At 35.0% G+C, this 12,913-nt stretch overlaps 1 long non-coding RNA gene and 1 other non-coding gene across 2 annotated transcripts; one reads left to right on the top strand and one right to left on the bottom strand.

Moving 5' to 3' along the window:
* Positions 1-2,118: 2,118 nt before the first annotated feature.
* Positions 2,119-4,174, bottom strand: LOC126265114 (uncharacterized). The gene is made up of 2 exons (XR_007547656.1): positions 2,947-4,174; positions 2,119-2,390 (listed from the first exon to the last, which is right to left on the bottom strand). It is a non-coding gene; the product is annotated as an uncharacterized LOC126265114 (long non-coding RNA).
* A 719-nt stretch (positions 4,175-4,893) lies between these two features.
* On the top strand, positions 4,894-4,965 carry Trnae-cuc (transfer RNA glutamic acid (anticodon CUC)). Its single transcript has one exon. It is a non-coding gene; the product is annotated as a tRNA-Glu (tRNA).
* Positions 4,966-12,913: the final 7,948 nt, after the last annotated feature.

Below are 12,913 nucleotides of genomic sequence, written 5' to 3'. Positions count from 1 at the left end.
GCGCCTCTTTTCGTCTGGATAGAAAATGTAAATCACTGAAACGAACAATGAGAAAAACACTAACTGATTTATGGATGTGTAGTAGGGATGAAATCGTTCAATATGTTACACTACTTGACGTGCTTCATTGCTTCACTCCGTTATTTATTTATGCATGTTAGATAAATTTGTTGTATTTTATCTTTTCGATATTTATTGCGGTGCCATTCGTTATTGGTTTGTTCAATGGAAAATTGAAAGCAGTAGAATCTACAAGATATAATGGCGTGTTTCATCATGATCTTCGGGTCTTATGATCAATATTAAAAATTATTCAATATTCATTACAATCTACGAAAGACGATTTCGATTGTGGCATCCCATCTTTGATACCAATGACATTTTAATGGATTCTACATGATCAGAAGATAAAAAAGATGGTCAGTGGTGGAATGATATAAAACAAAGAATTCCTTTAATTGCATATAATTAACCACGTAATAAAACGACGAGTGGAAGAAAATTAAAACCAACATTGGATAATGGAAACGGAGTAGAGATATTCGTGTTTGATTAAACTAGCACGACTACTGTACAAACGGTAAAATATGTATAACCACTGAAAGTGATGTATTGCGATTAAACATAGCTGTGGGTATATTAATGCCATCGGCGACCTGGAACAAATTCAATAAAGGCCAGTCAGTACCTGCCGGAACAAGCAGCTCACGTTAACATATGAACTCAGCCATAGGATGTGACATGTTCAGTGAATCGGCAGCGATATGATCGGTTTCGAGCATAGAAATCGTGTGCACATATAAAGCACTTTAGTATTCCGTAGATTTATGAGTGCTTTTATCAGCTAGCAGGCCCCCCCTTAACTATGTCCGACGGTCGGTGGGGTGTTCCGTGCGTCCGACCGTCCGGGCATGACACAATTCTTCCACCATAAATTTTACGCCGTCGACCCTCACACCGAAATTCAATTATAAAAAACATCTATCCTACGTCCAGATATGTCATACTTCACTAACTTATATTAGATTCATACTTGTATAAATCACACACCTCTTTTTCTGCTTTTGTGTCGCGATCGTTAAGAGAAATTATGAAATCAATATGTAGTGCTCGTAGAAATTCAAACAAACGACGGACTAATTGTTTTGTAGGATTTTGCTGGAATAACAGGGAGTTAACAACAGGTTAATTAGGTAATTAAAAGTTGAGTTGTGTGTAATGAACGACATGAATGGTACACGTTTAATTATTTAGATTGCGGCAGGCGGAGTGCAACGTCAGGACGGCTGGCGTCGGGGCGTCAGGGCGGTAAAGGGAGGGAATACATTACGGCGTGGTCCGGGAGGATTAGCGGAGGCGATAAGAGTGATGTATGGCGGGAAGTCGCGAAGACGTGTCGGGAGATTAGTGGGGATCGGTTGTAGAGCACGGGGTTGCTTCCGGTCGTGACAGCCCAGATAAATCACCGATCTTGTGAGTCTCTCACCGATTAATGGCCGAACAAATGTGGAAAACCACCTCTGCACTTTGGGCTGTTTCCACTGAAACACACATCGCCCGACGCTGCAAATATTGAGAGTTTATGTTCACTTTGTCGATTTATGGCCCCAAACGAGCTCTACGTTACTTTACGATGTGCTATTCAAGTCCTCCCCATGCAGCCATTCACCGAACCTGTCTGCACATTGATATGTTAATCCCTTATCCGCTTTATTTATTATTTTCTTTCGGATGTTACAAATTAACTCCCTTTAATGGCCAATCAGTCACTCTAAACTCGCTGCTTGCTGTGGACTATTTATTGCACTTCCTGCTGTTGTATTTTAAAAATTCTCATTTTATTTAATGATTGATAATGTAATGCCCTGAATATCAACAATTAGAAAAAAATTTAATAATTCACAATTCTCTTCCACCAAATGATGGCGATATTTTTATGTAGAACTTTACTAAACATGTATAAATAAATATTAAAATTAATTTATTTGTTGTTGTATATATAGTTTATTTTAATTATATATATATATATATATATATATATATATATATATATATATATATATATATGATAGATTAGCGACTGTTAATCTGTCTTTTTAGTTTGATTAAAACACTAAATTCACAATAATACGCTTTATTACAACAAACGTACTTTAACCCTCGACATCTAAAGCTTGACTGCTCGGTTCTTTCTTAAGAACTGCCCCGATTATTAAATGTAAACAAATACTTCAGATTTGCTTATGAAACAAAACTAGTCTAAATAGATGTGAGCACGTCGCATCGGTCCATCGGTGAAGGTGATGACGTAAGCTAACACGGCCTTCCTGACATGTGGGGCGTCCTCGCACCTTCCACAGTTTTGCAAAGATTCACCTGACACCGGTAATCTGTAAACATTATAACAGCAGTACAAGCTCAAAATATATTCGAAGAACTAAGTCTAAACCTTATTTCATTTAACAAAATAGACTGTTATGTGGCACAGTTAACAACCACTAGAAGCTCAGAGGCGGCTCAACCATCAACAGGTCTGTTACACCCATGACTCTCAAGTGCTATCAAAAGATACCATATTCTAGCCAGGAGCTCAGAGGCGGTTCAACCACTACCAGGTCTATTACCCGCTTGTCTCACAGACCCAGAACACAACAATCTAAGCCTGCAGAGCAGGGACCTTAAAAATAGCCTGCCAAGCAGGGACCTTTAAACATAGCCTGCAAAGTAGGGACCTTAAACATAGCCTGCAAAGTAGGGACCTCAAACATAGCCTGCGACGCAGGGACCTTAAAAATAGCCTGCCGAGCAGGGACCTTAATCATAGCCTACTAAGCAGGGACCTTTACACATAGCCTGATACACAGGGACCTTAAACAGCCTACTATGCAGGGACCTTTACACACATTCACACATCAATCTTATTAAATAAATCTATATCCATCATACCTTATAGAATTTCTGTATCTGGCCAGGTTCGTAACTGTTCATGCGCTGCTATTGTTGTTCTACCTCGGCTGCCAATCCTTCGGAGTGCGTACCTCTCATTAGGTAAACAATGCGTTACCTCAAAGGGTCCGTGATACTTTGGTTTCAATTTTCCTCCATTCGACAGCTAATAGCGACATCTAATCCTAACGAACTTGCTTCTGTATGTAGTTCGGTTGACAATTCCAGATCAAAAATGTTGAAAATAGGATAAGAAGTCAATCGTACATTTTCACATTTATATGTCCATTCAAAAGATTTTCCCTCACGTAACAGTGCAGATATCGGTGCTGTTAAAGTTGCAAAGTTTTTCACAAGATGTCTAAAATATCCAGCCAGTCCTTTTTCGATCACACCTAAATATTTCACAGATGTTTGTAAAAAGTTACATTTTTGTATATTTAAGGGCGTCAATGTCCTTTCTTAAATTCTTATGACATTCTTGAATGGGTCGAGCAGGGCACAACACATCATCAACATAAACAAACGTAATATCGTCTTTAAGTGGTCCAATGGCTTTAACGATGGCGCTCTGATAATCTGATGAAGAGTTTATGAGATCAAACGGCATTCGGTTGTTCTTTTATTTCTTTCGTAACCCACTCGTCCATTCCTGACAAATTCAAGTCATATTCCTCAAATGCAATTTCTAAATCTTAAAAGTCGAAACTGCGCTGCAGCCACACTTAAACCTTCTGCGCAGTCATCTTCAATGTTGCTTGAGTAGTTTGGGCGTTGGCCATTGTCGATAAAATTTCCATGTTTTGTTTTTGGAATCTGTTGTTACTTTCTTGCTGCTAGTCTCTCTCCGATGCACTTTCGGTAATGTTCACAACGTTCGGACTCACTGCGCGTTTGTGTTTTTCACTATTGTCTGTTCGTTCACAAAGAAACACAAAAAAAAAAAAAAAAATATTTTTTTAGGTCCTTTCTTCCGGAAATAATTCACGAGAAGATATCCCACTTCTGATGATAGATTAGCGACTGTTAATCTGTCTTTTTAGTTTGATTAAAACACTAAATTCACAATAATACGCTTTATTACAACAAACGTACTTTAACCCTCGACATCTAAAGCTTGACTGCTCGGTTCTTTCTTAAGAACTGCCCCGATTATTAAATGTAAACAAATACTTCAGATTTGCTTATGAAACAAAACTAGTCTAAATAGATGTGAGCACGTCGCATCGGTCCATCGGTGAAGGTGATGACGTAAGCTAACATATATATATACTGCATATTAAAAAAATTCAGATTATTTTTTTTAATATTTTTTTTATTTATGATTTTTAAATTTTTTGACAAATATTTCAAAAATTATTCATTTTTTCCAAAAACACAAACATTTAGTTTTTTGACCTTAACTTTATAACAATAGTTATATAAATAAATTTAATAGTTAATAAATAATTTTAATATTACATATACAATATTTTAAAAATAATTTGACAACTTTTGAAAAGGACATAAGAAATTTACTTTACTTTATACCATCCAACAATCACATTTCATAATTTTTGATAAAATTAAAGAATAAATTTTTGAGCTAGTAATTTTAATGAATTTTATTTATATCTACTTTGCAATATTTGGAAATATTTGACATGTTTTGATATTAATTTTATAAAAAATTAACTAATGCTTCTTACATTTTTTTAGGAAAGTGGTTCTGTTCTCGTAAGCCTACAGGTTTCCTAAGAGATAGATCACTGTAGGTATGAGGGTGGTGTTAAATTCAAAGACTTTCTGAGTAGTTGTGAGTTGAGATTCAAATATTTTTTCTATCCTTGATAACATTTGATAATAATAAGATAGGTTATCCTATTCTATTTGTTCTATTCCCAGAAGGATATAGTGGATAGACATTTTTTAAACTTGTTTATGATATGTAAGCAAAAATTAATAACATCCGATATGGTCTAGTGGCTAGGATACCTGGCTCTCACCCAGGAGGCTCGGGTTCGATTCCCGGTATCGGAATAGTTTTTTATCTATTTTTTAAATATAAAATTAATAATCAATTTCGTTTTTGAAAACGTCAACAATACATTTTAATATATGATTTATTAAGTGCTAATTAATTATTCTTTTTAGCACATTAAGTTTGTATTAAACTTTATCTATTATTGGCATAATTATTTACCAATGAATTAAACTGCTTTTTGACGATCTATCCCGTTTTTTAGTTTCTATTTTTTAAAATTAAACCGCGATAAATGCGCTCAAATAAAAATAAACAAATAATAGGACACAGTTGTCAAAATTCCACTAATTTTTATAAAGACTTAAATAGTCGTCTTTGTTTTAATTGCTTTTTCAATAATGTTGTATTTATTAACAATATTTAAGTTTTTTACGCTACTAGATTTTGGCAACTTCGCATAACAGAAACGTGTAAAGAGGTGCACGCCGCTGCTAATATCACCCTGTATTATAACCTTGTTCGATATAAATTTAAAAATAACCAAAAGTTAAAATCAGTCGATACAGAATATGACATAGGGTTAAAATTATAACTGTCTTATTATAATAAAACTTTTAACCTGTTCGATATAGGTAATCAGAAAGTTACGGAATAGACCCCTAAATATGTTAAAGACAACCCCTACAATACAATTCTTATATTTTGCTATTAGGCTTCATATATATGAAAATGTCGCCAAAGTTATTCTGTAATGGTTTAATCGTAACTTTTTTTGAAGTTGAAAATAAAAATCCTTTCGTCAAACATAAGAAACTGACTATTTTGCATTAAAATTAAAACTTTAGATACTACATTGTATAATAATAATAGTAATACTGATTGTATTATGTATTACATACTTATTAGTTTCAAAATGTTATTTTTGATAAGTAGTATACCTTAGCAGTATCTCTTATAATATCTGGGATACTTACACGATAATAATCACGAAAATTTCACTTGTAATTTATTTCCACACATTGAAATGGCATTGCAAATTTATCTTAAATAATATTTAATATTAGAAATTTACAAAAATATTTATAAAAATTTAAAAAATGACGATTTATTAGACTTCATTTAGAGTTAGATACCTATCAATTCTATATTAAATTAGTATTATCTATTATAAATGCGGTGTTAAATAATTTTAATTATATTAACAATTTTGTAATTATCGATTATGAAAAAAGCTTTTCCGATACCGGGAATCGAACCCGAGCCTCCTGGGTGAAAGCCAGGTATCCTAGCCACTAGACCATGCACTATGGTAGAGTGGTAATAAGAGAAAAGGAGAGGATACAGTTCCCAGCCTACAGTTCTCCATACCTAGACAGCTGGAGGCTATGCTTATTACATCAGGCATCGGAAGAACAAATACCAGCATTGGGAGCAATCCCAGAAAACAGAAAAATGTGCCGTTTAGGTTGTCAGCACGTTGAGAATTCATATCATGTTGCCGCAGGATGCCCTGTCAAGGCGTACATAACGAGACATGACTGTGTTGTATACTGGGTCTTGCGTACACTTATTCAAAACTGGGAAATCCCTGAAGAAAGTCGAAGACTACCATTCGGCAAAGCCACTCTACACCTAGAAGGCAAATTTAACAACAGACAAGTCACAATAGACGCGGGAACGACAATCCTCACAAACACGACACTTAAACACAACAAACCGGACATAGTAGTAAAACTTACCAACCCAAATGAGATTATAATATTGGAAATATCTGTGGCACATCTGCAAAACTATGAATGTCAAGAAAGACTAAAAAGAACGAGATATGCTGTGAACTCACTGGTGAAGGTGGAATACAACAACTACAAGGAAATCACCAGAGACGTTAACCTAGTTACCGAACTGGAAAACATCCATAACTGTCCTGTACACCTAGGCATACTTGTAGTAGGGTGCTATGGAGAAATCCTAAACACCAGTGAGTTTAAAACATTGCTTGGACTTCTAAAAAGACTGGGACTCTCAGAAAAGGCTACAGAACACATGATGGTCAAGATCAGCTACTCGGTAGCTGTTTCAACATCGACCATCATACTCAGAAGGAAAAACTGTGATAACTATTGTGATAATGGTGTGCAATAACTGAACCTAATCATAAATAAACCAACAATTGTGAACTGTGATAATTTTATATACCTGTAAAATGACATTATATAATGTAATATTGAAATGTATGTTATATATATGTAAATAAATAAATAACTAGACCATATCGGATCTTATTAGGTTTATCTTGGGAAAATTTCGCCAGCATTAGCTCAATTATTTTTAGATAATTTTAGAAGTAAACCGGAAAAAAGACTTTTCCGATACCGGGAATCGAACCCGAGCCTCCTGGGTGAAAGCCAGGTATCCTAGCCACTAGACCATATGTACGCATGCGCGCTTAAAAACGTTAGTGGAAAGTTCCAGTGAAAAACGAGTTTTTTCGAGGAAATACATGTCCAATAATGTAACACATGGTTTACAAACGATCCTATTTATTGACACTATCAGAAAAAATAAAAGGTTCGTGCTAACAGGACAAAATTGTCACAGAGAAACCCAAGGCAAAGTATGAAGAAAAAACCAACATGAGCAGGTGGAAGCAGTGCGATTTAGAAATAGTAAAACAGTTTCTAAATCAAAAAACTGGCCAAACTACACAGGAAGACTACACTAGGATACAAGAACAATTGAAAAGCCAGCGAACAATAGCAGCAATAAAAAAGAAATGTATAGAACTAAACAACAACAAAGAAAACAACACGGGAAACCCAAGCACAATATCGAAGAAATGGACCCCAGAGGAAGAACTGAGACTTGTTAAAGCATACAGCGAAAGTAAGGAAACCAAAATAATGCAAAGAGTGAAGAATATAGTACAATATTTTCCTGGAAGAACAGAAAAAGCAATATCAAAGAAACTTAGAGATAAATATGCCAACGTATACTATATGAAAACAACAGATAAATCAAGTACGAGTTCAAGCAATAGCCCAGATAACGAAAACGAAAACGAAAACACAACAGAATCCAACAATCTCAATGAAGAAACAACGAATCCTAGTAACACACCTACCGTGACCAGAGAAATCACAAATCGTACCAGTCAGGCAAGTCACAACCCAATAAATGTGTCGTTAAATAACAAAACAGAAACAGAAAATCAAAACGACAACCAAAACGAAGAACTTATACCTATTGTGAACCTCACTGTACAAATCCAGAAAAATGAGAATCCAATCCATAAACAAAACATTGACATAGACAATACAAATGGTGAAACCATAGAACAACAGCTGAATATCAAATTTATGAATATTCTTAACAAAGTAGGCCAAAAGAAAACCCCAATCAAAAAGTTCTACCTCAAACCACACAATAAACAAACAACGGAAAAAATAAACCAAATATTAGAAGAAAACATAGACAACATTAAAAGGAAACAAATAGAGGAACATAAACAAAGAAAACTTATAAAAAACGCTATATATGCTGCAGGAGTACTGTTATGTAAAATAATAAATACAAGAAATGGAAAAAAATTCGACAGACTGAAGGATCTTCAAAAAAGAATGAAGGAGGAAACTAAACACTTGGAAAACGCAACAACAATAATGAAGTGGAAAGATGGAAACTTTAGTAAGAAACTATTGGAAGAAAGGATACGTATGAAGAAACTAAGAATGAGTGTAAGAGAATATATCAGAGCCCTTGAAGAAAAAATAAAAATCCTCACAACTGATATTGCAAAAGAAAAAGAACGACAAAAAATAAACAAACTAAGATTCCGCTTCAATAAAACACCCAACATAAACATACTAGAAGAAAGGAAAGAAGGAAACACACTGAAATCAAAAGATGTAGAAGAATACTTCAAAACAATTTACAAAAGTCACCAAGAAACCACGTCAACGAAAATATTCGATAGCTGGCTACAAACATTGAAAAAAGCAACAAAAAACAACAATTTTGAAAACCAACAATCTATAACCAACATTAAATCCCGCGTAGAAAAGAACATCAACCATGCAAGACCTTGGAAAGCACCCGGAGAAGACGCTATACCCAATTATCTATATAAAATCTTCCCTTGCGCAAAAAAGTACTTAATAGAATATATCTGGAAAATCGCACAAGGAAAAGAAAAACTAAGAGAGACAGATGTCAGAGGAACAGTGACTTTAATACATAAAAAGGGAGACAAAAGCAACCCAGCGAACTACAGACCCATTGCACTTCTAAACTCGGACTACAAATTACTAACAGCAACAATAGCAAGCTACATAACAGAAAATCTACCAAAAGGAACAATACCAGAAGAACAACTAGCTAGGAAGGGAGTCTGGGGTACCATGCATGGAATGCTCATGGACAAAGCGATTACACAAAAAGCAAAACTACGTGGAACAACAAACTATTCCACATGGTATGATTTTACAAAAGCGTTTGATTCAATATCACATAAACAACTAAAAAAACTTATAAATGTCCTCCCACTACATAACACCATAAGAAAAGTACTATGCAGAGCGATCTCACTATGGTCAATATGTATAAAAATTGGAAAGAATAAGAAAACAAGTCCGGTCTATGTGAATAGAGGAGTTTACCAAGGGGATACACTTAGTCCACTATTATTCGTTATTGTCACGAGCGGAATATTAAAACACCTAAAAAACGACGCCACTATCAACAAAACAACTAGAGGAAAACACCAAATAATTGCGTATATGGATGATATAAAAGTTCACACCACAACAAAAAATGGTGCTAAGAAAATAACCGCAGAACTAGAGAAAGCTGCTAAAGAAATCGGCCTACACTTAAACAAAAATAAATGCGCAACATATAGCAGAGATGAAGCACCTGAAGACCAGACATTCTTGCCAACTGTCAGAGATACTTACAGATACCTGGGGATAGATCAAATAGAACGAGATAGCCTGTCAAACTATCAAAATATAGAAAACAAAATAACAACAAGAACGGAAAAAATATTTGAATCCCAACTCACCACTACTCAAAAAGTCCTTGGATTTAACACCACAGTTATACCTGCAGCAATCTATGTCTTGGGGAATCTATACACCTATGAGAAACGAGCCACACTCCTAAAAAAATGTAAAGAACTGGACACCAAAGTAAGAAAAATACTTGTTAAAAACAACATAAAAGGATATTCAGTCGCGACTGCTAGAGTATACCTAAAGCAGCAGTTAGGAGGACTGGGGCTAAAATCAATAGAGTGTGAAACGGAGAAGCAGATCGTCAGGAAGGGATTATATCTGGAGTCACACCCTGAGATGCGAGGGGTAAGGGAAGACTACAATGTCCTGAAAGATAAAGGATGGAGAAATCCCCTCACTGACCTGTATTGCATGCTGGAAAAATATAATTACCAACGGCCAGACACCCAAGGTGATTGCAAAGAGATGTATAGGAGAGCAATAAACCACATAGAACAGGCCCAATCGAAAAAAATTGAGGAGGAATGGGGAAAGGGCATGCACTATGGTAGAGTGGTAATAAGAGAAAAGGAGAGGATACAGTTCCCAGCCTACAGTTCTCCATACCTAGACAGCTGGAGGCTATGCTTATTACATCAGGCATCGGAAGAACAAATACCAGCATTGGGAGCAATCCCAGAAAACAGAAAAATGTGCCGTTTAGGTTGTCAGCACGTTGAGAATTCATATCATGTTGCCGCAGGATGCCCTGTCAAGGCGTACATAACGAGACATGACTGTGTTGTATACTGGGTCTTGCGTACACTTATTCAAAACTGGGAAATCCCTGAAGAAAGTCGAAGACTACCATTCGGCAAAGCCACTCTACACCTAGAAGGCAAATTTAACAACAGACAAGTCACAATAGACGCGGGAACGACAATCCTCACAAACACGACACTTAAACACAACAAACCGGACATAGTAGTAAAACTTACCAACCCAAATGAGATTATAATATTGGAAATATCTGTGGCACATCTGCAAAACTATGAATGTCAAGAAAGACTAAAAAGAACGAGATATGCTGTGAACTCACTGGTGAAGGTGGAATACAACAACTACAAGGAAATCACCAGAGACGTTAACCTAGTTACCGAACTGGAAAACATCCATAACTGTCCTGTACACCTAGGCATACTTGTAGTAGGGTGCTATGGAGAAATCCTAAACACCAGTGAGTTTAAAACATTGCTTGGACTTCTAAAAAGACTGGGACTCTCAGAAAAGGCTACAGAACACATGATGGTCAAGATCAGCTACTCGGTAGCTGTTTCAACATCGACCATCATACTCAGAAGGAAAAACTGTGATAACTATTGTGATAATGGTGTGCAATAACTGAACCTAATCATAAATAAACCAACAATTGTGAACTGTGATAATTTTATATACCTGTAAAATGACATTATATAATGTAATATTGAAATGTATGTTATATATATGTAAATAAATAAATAACTAGACCATATCGGATCTTATTAGATTTATCTCGGGAAAATTTTGCCAGCATTAGCTCAATTATTTTTAGATAATTTTAGAAATAAAACTGAAAAAAGAATTTGCCGATAGCGGGAATCGAACTCAGGTATACTTGCCACAAGACCATAAACAAAACATTGACATAGGCGATACAAATGTAGAAACCATAGAACAACAACTAAATATCAAATTTATGAATAACTAACAGAGTAGGCCAAAAGAAACCCCAATCAAAAAATTCTATCTCAAACCACACAATAAACAAACAGCGGAAAAAATAAACCAAATCTTAGAAAAAAATATAGTTAACATTAAAAGAAAACAAATAGCAGAACATAAATAAAGAAAACTTTAACGCTATGTATGCTGCAGGAGTACTGTTGCGGAAAATAATGAATACAAGGAATGGAAAAGTGTTCAACAGACTGAAAAATCTTCAGAAAAAATTGAGAAGAAACAAAACATATAGAAAACGCAACAGAAATAATGAAATGAAAAGGTGGAAACTTTAGTAAAAAAATATTGGAAGAGAGGACACATATAAAGAAACTAAGAATGAGTGTAAGAGAATATACCAGAGCTCTTGAAGAAAAAATAAAAATTCTCACAGTTGATATTACGAAATAAAAAGAACGACACAAATAAACAAACTAAGATTTCACATAGCACTATTAAATTCCGACTACTTTTCCGACTTTTAACAGCAACTATTTGCAGCTACATACAAGAAAATCTATCAAAAGGGACCATACCAGAAGAACAACTGGTTAGTCTGGGGTACCATGCATGGAATGCTCATAGACAAAAACAAAACTACGTAGAACAAACTATACCACATGATATGATTTAAAAAAAAACGTTTGATTTAATATTACATAAATAACTAAAAAACATATAAATGTCCACTACATGACAACATCATGTCAATTTTTATAAAAATCCGAAAGAATAATAAAACTAGTCCGGTCTAGAGAGTTTACCAAGGGAATACCCTTAGTCCATTATTGTTCGTTACCGTTCGTTAGCAACGCCACTATCAATAAAAGCACTAGAAGAAAACGGCAAATAATTGCCTATATGGATAATAAAAATTCACACCGCCACGAAAAACGGTGCGAAGAAAATGACTGTAGAACTAGAGAAAGCCGCTCAAGAAATCGGCCTACACTTACACAAATATAAAAGTGCAATATTCTGCATAGATGAACCATCTGGAGACAATATATTCTTACTTAGTATCAGAGATAATTACAGTTACCTGGGGATAGAACAAATAGAACGGAATAGCCTATCAAATTATCAAAACATAGAAAAGAAAATAACAACAAGGGCAAAAAATATTTGAATTCCAACTCAAAACCATTTAGAAAGTCCTTGGATGTATCACCACCGTCATACCTGCAGCGATCTATATCTTGGAGAATCTATACGCTTACGAGAAACGAACCATAATCTTAAAATATGTAAAGAA

The sequence above is a fragment of the Aethina tumida genome, chromosome 3 (assembly GCF_024364675.1).
Source record: "Aethina tumida isolate Nest 87 chromosome 3, icAetTumi1.1, whole genome shotgun sequence".
Lineage (NCBI taxonomy): Eukaryota > Metazoa > Arthropoda > Insecta > Coleoptera > Nitidulidae > Aethina > Aethina tumida.
This window is presented reverse-complemented; position numbering and strand designations above follow the sequence as displayed.